We start from the raw sequence: 9,849 nt of genomic DNA on the forward strand, positions 1-9,849 counted from the left end.
TCAGGCAGCATGAAATATTTCACCGTGATTTTTTTCAGGACGAGGATAGTAATTCTATAATATTTAGTTTCTTGAAATTTAGATGGATATAAATCCTAACCTACTTCAGTAGTGGCGGAAAAAGTGGGGCTATTACCCACAACTTTTGTCCCTGCTGTAGAGGTGTGCGGGATCCCCAAAAGCCGGGACCGGGATCGGGAAAGAAAATTTCCGGCCCGATCCCGACTTCCGGAAATGACTTCCCGACTTTTTGTGATCCCAAGCAGTCTGGAAATTCCGAATGGTCATTTTAAAACGTTGTCAATTCTAGACGTTCTCAGCATTGTAAATGTCTGGAACGTATCGGAAATTGTTAGGTTTTGTACCAGAAGTGCAAAAACAAGCACTTAAGATGGAAATTACGGGTAGAATTCGAGATTTCAAGAGCTTTGGGAAATTTCGAACACATCCCGTCCCGAAAATTTTCCGACTTTTTCGGGAAATTGAGAATTTTTCCCGTCCCGAATGTCGGGATTTAAAGAATATCCCGTCCCGACCCAAAAAATTCTGTCCCGCACACCCCTAACCTGCAGTATGGTAAACCCATAGGGTAAACCTTATCTCCAAAGGTAAATAAACTGTCCTTGTCCCCACTGTACTCATAAAAATGAGTATTTTTTTCTGTTTAACGACTTTAACTATAATTTACTGGGAAAAGGTTGAATTTGTTTTGTTTAAAACATGTTTTTTTTAACTCATGTTTAAAACTATGTTTAAAACAAAAAAAACATGTTTTAAACAAAAAAAAACAGTTTGTTTTGTTCTTTTTAAAAAAACAGAAATTTTGCCAACCCTGGTTGAAGTCGTTTAAAGCATGGTGAATATGCGAGAAAGTAAGGTTTACTGTTCAGGTTTTTTTTGTTTCTTTTTGCTCTAAATAGTTTTATGGGTCAGAACAAATTAAAAGTTTTCATGTGTTTCCACCCCGTGAAATCAACAAAATGAAATTTGTTAATAAATCAGGGAAAACGTAATTGACAGAAGATTGGTATGGGGGATATAACACTGTAATTCGGCAAGGAAATTACGAAGAATGCACGAGTCTGCTTACTTTATTTATCTAGAGATAAATATATATTTCCATGAAAGTAAAGTTTTAAATTGTACTTTATAAATAAAGCTTTTTTATTCCGAAAAATCATGAAGCGTCTTAACCAATGCGTCCATGTATTACCGGTGTTACGTATGTGTGAAATTTGAAACAGGTGCAAGTCGATTAAGAGGGAAGATGAAAATAGTTTGAGAATGAATTAATGTCAAATGTAACCAGAAAAAAAGTGGATATGCTAATGTTACTGTTTCATTCAGTACGATGTCCTTTTTCAGTGAGTATAGCCTGGTCATGAAATCGTGAATATAATTATTATTAAACCAGCCTTTCTCTTTCGAGAAAGAACTGCAACGATATGTTCACAATTTTCTCCTGTCCCAGCTTTTCAAGTACAGGTCAATTTCAATTCCTTTATTTTCAAATAATTTCCGAGAACCCCAGTTACATGACGTGCAGATGATACAGTACTGCTTTGGACAACCAGTGCGTATACATAGTTTCGTCTGCATTTTCCGTGTTATTTTTGCCTATCATAATTAAATGCTTCGTTCTCAGTACAGCTTCACGTTTGTTAGAGTACCTGGAATTCACATCGCATTCGCAATATTTAAAAATAATGCGTAATTTAAACGTTTTCTACCATACCAGTCATGACAACACGCTGCTCTTTTGTACTACTGCTGAATGTAAACAAAGATCTATCCTACTTAGAGCTGCCATATTGGAAGCGACACTAGCGCTCAGGTGGTAATTTTAATCGCGAATACCCACAATGGAAACTTTTCAGCGGCCGGCTTACAAGACAGCCAATCCGGAATGAGAAATTTAAACGAGACCGGCCAATCAGGAACGAGCAGAGATTATGCTGCCGCCACACGCAAGTCCCCCGAACTACTGCGGTTACCATAGCAACGCCGGAAGCAACGCGCTTTGCGTAGACGGTTTTCCATTTTTACGTCGCAACACACGTCTATATTTGGAAAAATTCCATGGCGAAATATGGACTCTCTAAATTAAGCTACCCGACTGCTGAAAATTATTACCAACGTAGTAAACTTTCGAAGAGAAAAACATTTACAATTTAAACAAATGTATTTAGGAATTCAGGTTTCTGCTAGTTTTTTTTTCTTTACAGAGTATTGTAATTTTCTAAGTGTAGAAATTTAAACGTAAATTAGAATTTTTCCTAAAAATTACACGTAAAAAAAGGGACGGGAACTTACTTATTTCTGCATACACCATCTAAAGGCGATTCTTACAATCATTCACGAACTTTCTGTATATGTATCTTCATGTGCGAGCATCATAGAGGTTTCAAAAAACAAATACCATATTACATCAGTAATAATGCAGCCACAGCTTTGATTTTTCCAGGAGCAAGGGGGCAGGCAAAATAAAACAAAAAAAAACAGTAAATCCCATAAAACCAGTTCTTCAACTTGAAGGACTGTAATCTTATAAAAATTATCATATATTGCTGTTACTTAAATGACAGAACATGTGTGAAATATAAATTTAAGTTGATAATCATTTTGCAGGGCGGGGGTCCCACCTTCCTGATGACCATGCACACATTTCACCTCAAGATGATTTGCTCATTCCTAAACACCTTGTACAGTTAAAGCAAGAATGTATTCAAAACTAAATATTAAGAAAATTGAAACCCTTACCTGACACATTACTTTCTGAAAATGTGTAAATAATTCCATAAATGAATAATTTCATCTCTCTCTCGAATAAAGTGTGGCAATTACAGGGTGCGAAAAATTGCAGGGAATTTCCCCCACCAACAATATTGGCCTCGAAAATCCCCCCCACCAAAAATTTCCAGGCAGGGAAAGTTTTTGTTATAGCAAACAAAAGATAAGAAATTACTTTTAATTTCAAATATACTTTACTAAGAATAATATCGAAAACACACACAAATTAGTGTAGTTGTGAGTATTGAATGAATTCCCTCTCAAGAGATCATTAACAAATCTACTACTATTTTTACTTTTAATAACATTACAAATATGTATCACATAATTTACACATATGTTTGTGGGGGAGGGGGTTTGTAGATGAAGAACTTTCTCCCCCCACCAGTTTTCAATGATTTCGCACCCTGGGCAGTTACATTAGTGATCTGACAGTTAATCTCGGCTTCTCTGATGATGTTGACTTGTAATGAGGAGAAGTCGTGGGTGGAGGCTTAATGCAGTGGTTGATTCAATTTTTAATTCAAAATTAGCCTATCTGAGCATGAAGTTGGCTTAAACCTCAAACTTTGGCACAGAATCATCTGGTCTTACTTAGGACCAGTACTTTTTTTCTGGGAAGATAGGTTCCAGTACTCTCCAAAAAATTTGTTCTTGTGTTCATCATAAGAACTACCCAGAATAGTAAGGTATGTTCACATGTGATCCTGCATTCATATAGTTACACACAAACACAAACTTCTAACATTAAAATAAAATGATGTTATTTTTTATTTTCACATGTAAAAAGATACCGGTATGGCATACAGTTTGCATACCACCAGAAAAAAAGCACTGCCTAAGATTTGGCTTTGCATTACATTACCACCTTGACCCACATAGGATCTAAATATTCCAATCACCAGGTAATTGTAACATGCTTTTTCCTGTGGCACATAGCCGGAGGCAAATCTAAACCAGTGGTGTATTCGTAATATTTTACCTTGTTTACCAGAACAATTCTTACTTATTGTATATGTTTATTATATATTAGATATAAAAGAATAAAACACCAATGCAGGCATGCAAGTAAAACAAGTATTGAATTACAACTTCAAATTTTGAGGCAATTTCCACATGTATGCAAAAAGCTTGTTTAACAATGGTAGACCAGATAATATGGATGAATACACCACTGTTCTAAACTCAATGATAGTGTAAAAAAGCATCATTCATCATCATCCATGAAAAAATGTAAACTGAATTCAATTAAAAATAAATCCCATTCATCACAACTCGCATGTTCACATCTTTACTGAACAAAGAAAAAGAAAAAAAAAGGAATTTCATTGAGTCGTAATCCATATAATGTTGACCAGGACAAATATATGTATCACAAAATTCCATCAGATCCTCCTTACGATATTTTCCCAGTAAGAAGTAAATGTACTAATTACATTTTTATTATCTACATGTGGATGTATGTTGAGTGTTCTGCATGTAGAAGAAAGTATTTTCATCAATATTTAAATGAAACTGAACTCAGGTAAATATATATATTATATTATGATAAATTGAGTGCACAGCCACTTCTACATGAAACAGTAGCACTTTTCACTTGACACACTCCTGCAGTGCAGAACACTCAGCCTCTAATAGCTGACGACTCTCGACTGTAGGTCTTTGGTGGAGAAATGCAGTAACAATAGGCAAGTAAAGAAAGGATAATATAAACAAAGACAGATACTCAAAATTATTTCATTATTGTCTTCAAATCATTATAACAGTACAGACATGTAATGAAAAACTATGTAAATTATTATTTTTACATAGGTGAAACTGTTCCTCTTTGTAAACATAACAAAAGTTCCAGGAATAAAACTTCACTCAATTTTATAATGAAGACTGAGATGACATTTTAACCTCTAACATGGGATTGGTATGACAATTGAGCCTATATATTAAAGTTTAAAAAAAAAAAGTGCTCCCATGAAGGCTTATAGGGGGTGTGGATTCCACACTTTCTTGATCACGGCCAAAGGTGGGGGTGGATGAAAAAAAATTCTAATGATTCATTACTTATTCCTATATTAGCCGAAACCAGTAAACTATCAGTTAATCCGTCCCTTCTGTACTAAAAACTTTCTAATTATGGGTCACTTCTCTGACATAAAGGGACTCTCACAAAGAAACACCCAAGCCCTGACCCAGACTTGAACTGGAGCACTAAAAATATTTAAAAAAATAATGTTGAGGTTGCATAAAACACTTATATTTTAGGGTACTTTATACAGACTATCTCATTTCAGACCGTGCATTTAGGGACATGTTTTAATGCTAAGACAACCAATCCTGGCCTGCCTAACCTAACCACATTTTGTTCAATCTATGTTTTTGTGGTTAGGTTAGGCAGGCCAGGTTTGGTTCTCTTAGCATTAAAAAAAAGTCCTAAATGCACGGTCTGAAATGAGGCAGTCTGTATAATACTAAAGTACCTATTTTAGTGACTAACATGTGTTGTAGCATTATTTTTACTAGCTGCCAAAATGCAATCAGTACTGGGTCCTGCACACAACCAGAGGTAAAAATTTACTATCCTTCGGACACCTCTAATTTTTTCGTTTCGTCAATTTTTGACATTCGTACTTACGTATCTGCTTCGCGGAACATTCCTGAAGGTGTATCAACGTTGTTGATACTAACACGACACCAAATTTTAACTATGTTTCCTAACCTAACCACGTGCCAATGGTTCGTGGGGCTAGCGCCAATGGTTCGCAATTACTTCCAATTTCTAGATCCTGATACTAACACGACACCAAATTTTAACAATGTTTCCTAACCTAACAGAACTAACCTATCCACACGTCGGAGAATTAATTTTCAATGAACAACATGAATTTCAGCTATGAAACATTCCCACATCACACAAAACACCTTCCCGATGTTCGACAATGCTACAGGAACTTATTACGGTAGGTAGTTTCTTCTGTAAAAATAAATGTGTCCGAAGGATAGTAAACAAGTACCGTCACTATATTTTTCTTCCTAAAATACACTGGTTTTAATTCACAATCTAGATTTCTAAAATGACTCGGTAACGGTTCAGATTGTTTTATGATTTATCCTAGCACAAAGACTAATTATCGTAGAATTTTGGAAATCATTGTCACACGAAATTTGAACCTTCCTTAAAGTAATGAACACTGTTTGGACTCAAAAAAAAGTTATTTATGTTGAAAAAAAAAACAACTTTAAAATTACCTTACGCACTTCTCATGGACAAGATATTCTCAGTCGACAAGCGACAGTAAATATCGTAGAAGCGTGGGAATGAATGTAGAAGTAAATCGGAAACTTAGTAGAATGCATTTGGGGACTTTATTTTAATGCTAAGAAAACCAAACCTAACCTGCCTAACCTAACCACGAAAGCATACATTGAACAAAACCTTAAGTAATTGCTAAAACTCCGCAGTATGTGTTAACAGACGTACACTGAAATAGAACCATGTAAAAATTGCATTCGTAGCATGTTGAAATCGCAACAAAACAAAAGGAACTTGGGAAATTAGAAAGAAGCAAGAATTGCCTTAAAACTTGAGGAACCAGAAGAGTGATATAGCGGAGTTAAAATTTGAATGTGGTTTCTTACCATAAGGGAGGTAATCCATACCCGAAGCTGCATGAAAGTATGAGAATATGGTTGTCAAAAGAAGCACTTCGTTTGAATCCATGCAATTTTCTTCATAACAATGACACTATTAATCACAAAATATATACTCCCTTGTTTTTCATGTACCGATCCGAATATAGTCTTCTCATCTTTCCTTTTTGAATAAAGATGCATTACATCTCATAAAGAAAAAGGGCAAAAGGCACTACATTTGGAATTTCTCACAGTGTATCACAAGTTTCTCTCACTTATATACATCCGCACACAAATGAAGAAATTGCAACAAGAACAATTAAACTTTTTAAGAATCAAAGCTCTCACCAATTACTTTTTTCTTGAGGTAAACTATGCACCAAGAAAATATTTCAATATCAGAAGATTTTGGAACGTTGAAACCTATACCAAAGACTTTATTGGTGAGCTGAGTCCACAGTGAGGCAGTAAAAATAAATTTTTATCACATTTCACACTTGTCACTAAATCGTAGCAGAAATCATTTTCATGTTATGTATGGACACTGCACAGTATTTCTCCACATTTTGTGCTTCCAGGAGTGGTCAACCATGGGGACATCTGTAATATAAAAACATAAGTTAAAATTGCCTTGATTACATTCATAATTTACAGTTCCATATACAAATACAATCACATGCATTCTAACAAGCAAATCTAAACACATTTTACGTGTGCAAATGGTATTTAAGATCCGAAGAACTTAGAATTTGTAAAATTTTAAGGTTTTCACACAATGTTTATTTTTATATTTTATTATATCATTTAATTTAAATACTGTGTGTTATACAGAGATGTACTTGATTTCCTTCTTCCCTGGAAGTTTTATATATACACACACACACAATATCTCTTTGTTTATATTTTTTTCTTCAATTTTTCAGAAAATCTGTATTATAGAAGCATTTATTATTTGCAGAAAAACGTGCTTCACAGGCTGAGCTTCTTGTGTGTCGAACTGACAATTTTGCCTCCAAAGGGGCTTGGTATGTTCAAAGTATTCTTAAAGGCCTCCTTTAGATAGGGGAAAAAAATCACAAATTCAATGGTGGACTCCGAATCACCGGATATCCGTTCCTTTTGGCTCCCTTGAGCTCCAGCCAACACGTCTTATAGGACAAAAGTGTGAAATTTCGTGAAAATAGAGGGTGGACCAAAGTATCATGCATCTGTGTTATCATTGTTACAACCTATATATATGCATACCAATATGTTTACCTTTGGTGATCGCATTATTTATTAACAAACTAAGAATTTTCTAACTATATTTTCCTAATGTCTCTTAAGATTTATTGTACATACCTGTTTGGATCCTTCGGAATTCTGAAACGCGAATTTATCCAAGCTTCAGATCTCGTAGATTTTTCCCGTAAATCAGTCGAACTCGTAACTTACATCTACGAGGCATGGTGGGCTTTGAATTGCACTTCAGTTGTTGCTAATCGCCTAAAAAAATACAGCCAAAAAAAACATCCAAACACCACGCCAAACACGGAGAACGAACGAATTTCGGCGTTCTACGACGCGAGCAACATCGACGGTTACTTCAAATTCAAACTTACGTGCAACGCTTCCTTCACTTGTTAACAGTAGAGCGCTGCGTTAGTTCGTGAGTTTCGGGGGACCAGAACGAGATGCCGCTAGTGTAGCTCAAGTCCCCTACCTCCCCTCATTTCCCCTCCTAGCAGACGACGCACGATTTCCACATTAGGGGCTGTGTGCCAGCTCTCATCCTATTATTCATTATTCTCTTTGGGTGGAAGCTGGAAACTAATATCTGAATACACAATGCGTGATTTTGATCATGACGTGATTTTTATTTCTCTTGCGATACGATTCATTGGTTTGTACAACTGAATGAAGCGCAGATGGTTACTTTTGGTAACATAATTTTGTACTTGGAAAGATAAATGGCCGAGTCTGCTGCAGGGTTGGCATGTTTAAAACAAAAGTGTTTAAAACACTTTGTTTTAAACGTTTAAAACACACGGCTTTGTTTTTTTTACAAATGTTTTAAACGTTTAAAACAATGTGTTTTAAACATGTTTTTTTTACAAGTGTTTAAAACACATTTTTGTTATATATATTTTGTAGTCTGTGATAATTTTTTGTTAGGAAACCCTGTTTTTCATTGAATCTGTGTCAATTAATCCGGGCTTTACAGGTCTCACTTATCGCACAACACTTGAGCAAACTTATGTTCTGACGTCACAGCAGAAAGCTTTTTAATTTTAGGCTAAATGCCTATGTTGTTAGGTTAGGCAGGCTAGCTATGTATGCACAAGGTAGCAAAATTGTTGTGCGACAAGAAAGACCCGTGCTTTACTGTAGAAATCGGAACCTCTCAGTTTCTTGTTTCGTATCGTCCTGTAAGTTTGAGACTGGTGGAAGCTGGAAATGGAAACTAATATCTGAATACACAATGCGTGATTTTGATCATGACGATTTTTTTTTCATTTGCGATATGATTCATTGGTCTGTATAACTGAATGAAGCGCAGATGCTTACTTTTGGTAACATAATTTTGTACTTTGAAAGATAAATTGACCTGGAGAATCTATTATGACACTGCAGGTTGTTTTCTGCTATATAAATTGTTCAGGCAGCATGAAATATTTCACCGTGATTTTTTTCAGGACGAGGATAGTAATTCTATAATATTTAGTTTCTTGAAATTTAGATGGATATAAATCCTAACCTACTTCAGTAGTGGCGGAAAAAGTGGGGCTATTACCCACAACTTTTGTCCCTGCTGTAGAGGTGTGCGGGATCCCCAAAAGCCGGGACCGGGATCGGGAAAGAAAATTTCCTGCCCGATCCCGACTTCCGGAAATGACTTCCCGACTTTTTGTGATCCCAAGCAGTCTGGAAATTCCGAATGGTCATTTTAAAACGTTGTCAATTCTAGACGTTCTCAGCATTGTAAATGTCTGGAACGTATCGGAAATTGTTAGGTTTTGTACCAGAAGTGCAAAAACAAGCACTTAAGATGGAAATTACGGGTAGAATTCGAGATTTCAAGAGCTTTGGGAAATTTCGAACACATCCCGTCCCGAAAATTTTCCGACTTTTTCGGGAAATTGAGAATTTTTCCCGTCCCGAATGTCGGGATTTAAAGAATATCCCGTCCCGACCCAAAAAATTCTGTCCCGCACACCCCTAACCTGCAGTATGGTAAACCCATAGGGTAAACCTTATCTCCAAAGGTAAATAAACTGTCCTTGTCCCCACTGTACTCATAAAAATGAGTATTTTTTTCTGTTTAACGACTTTAACTATAATTTACTGGGAAAAGGTTGAATTTGTTTTGTTTAAAACATGTTTTTTTTAACTCATGTTTAAAACTATGTTTAAAACAAAAAAAACATGTTTTAAACAAAAAAAACAGTTTGT

The sequence above is a fragment of the Lepisma saccharinum genome, chromosome 6, assembly GCF_977018435.1.
Source record: "Lepisma saccharinum chromosome 6, izLepSacc3.1, whole genome shotgun sequence".
Taxonomy (NCBI): Eukaryota; Metazoa; Arthropoda; class Insecta; order Zygentoma; family Lepismatidae; genus Lepisma; species Lepisma saccharinum.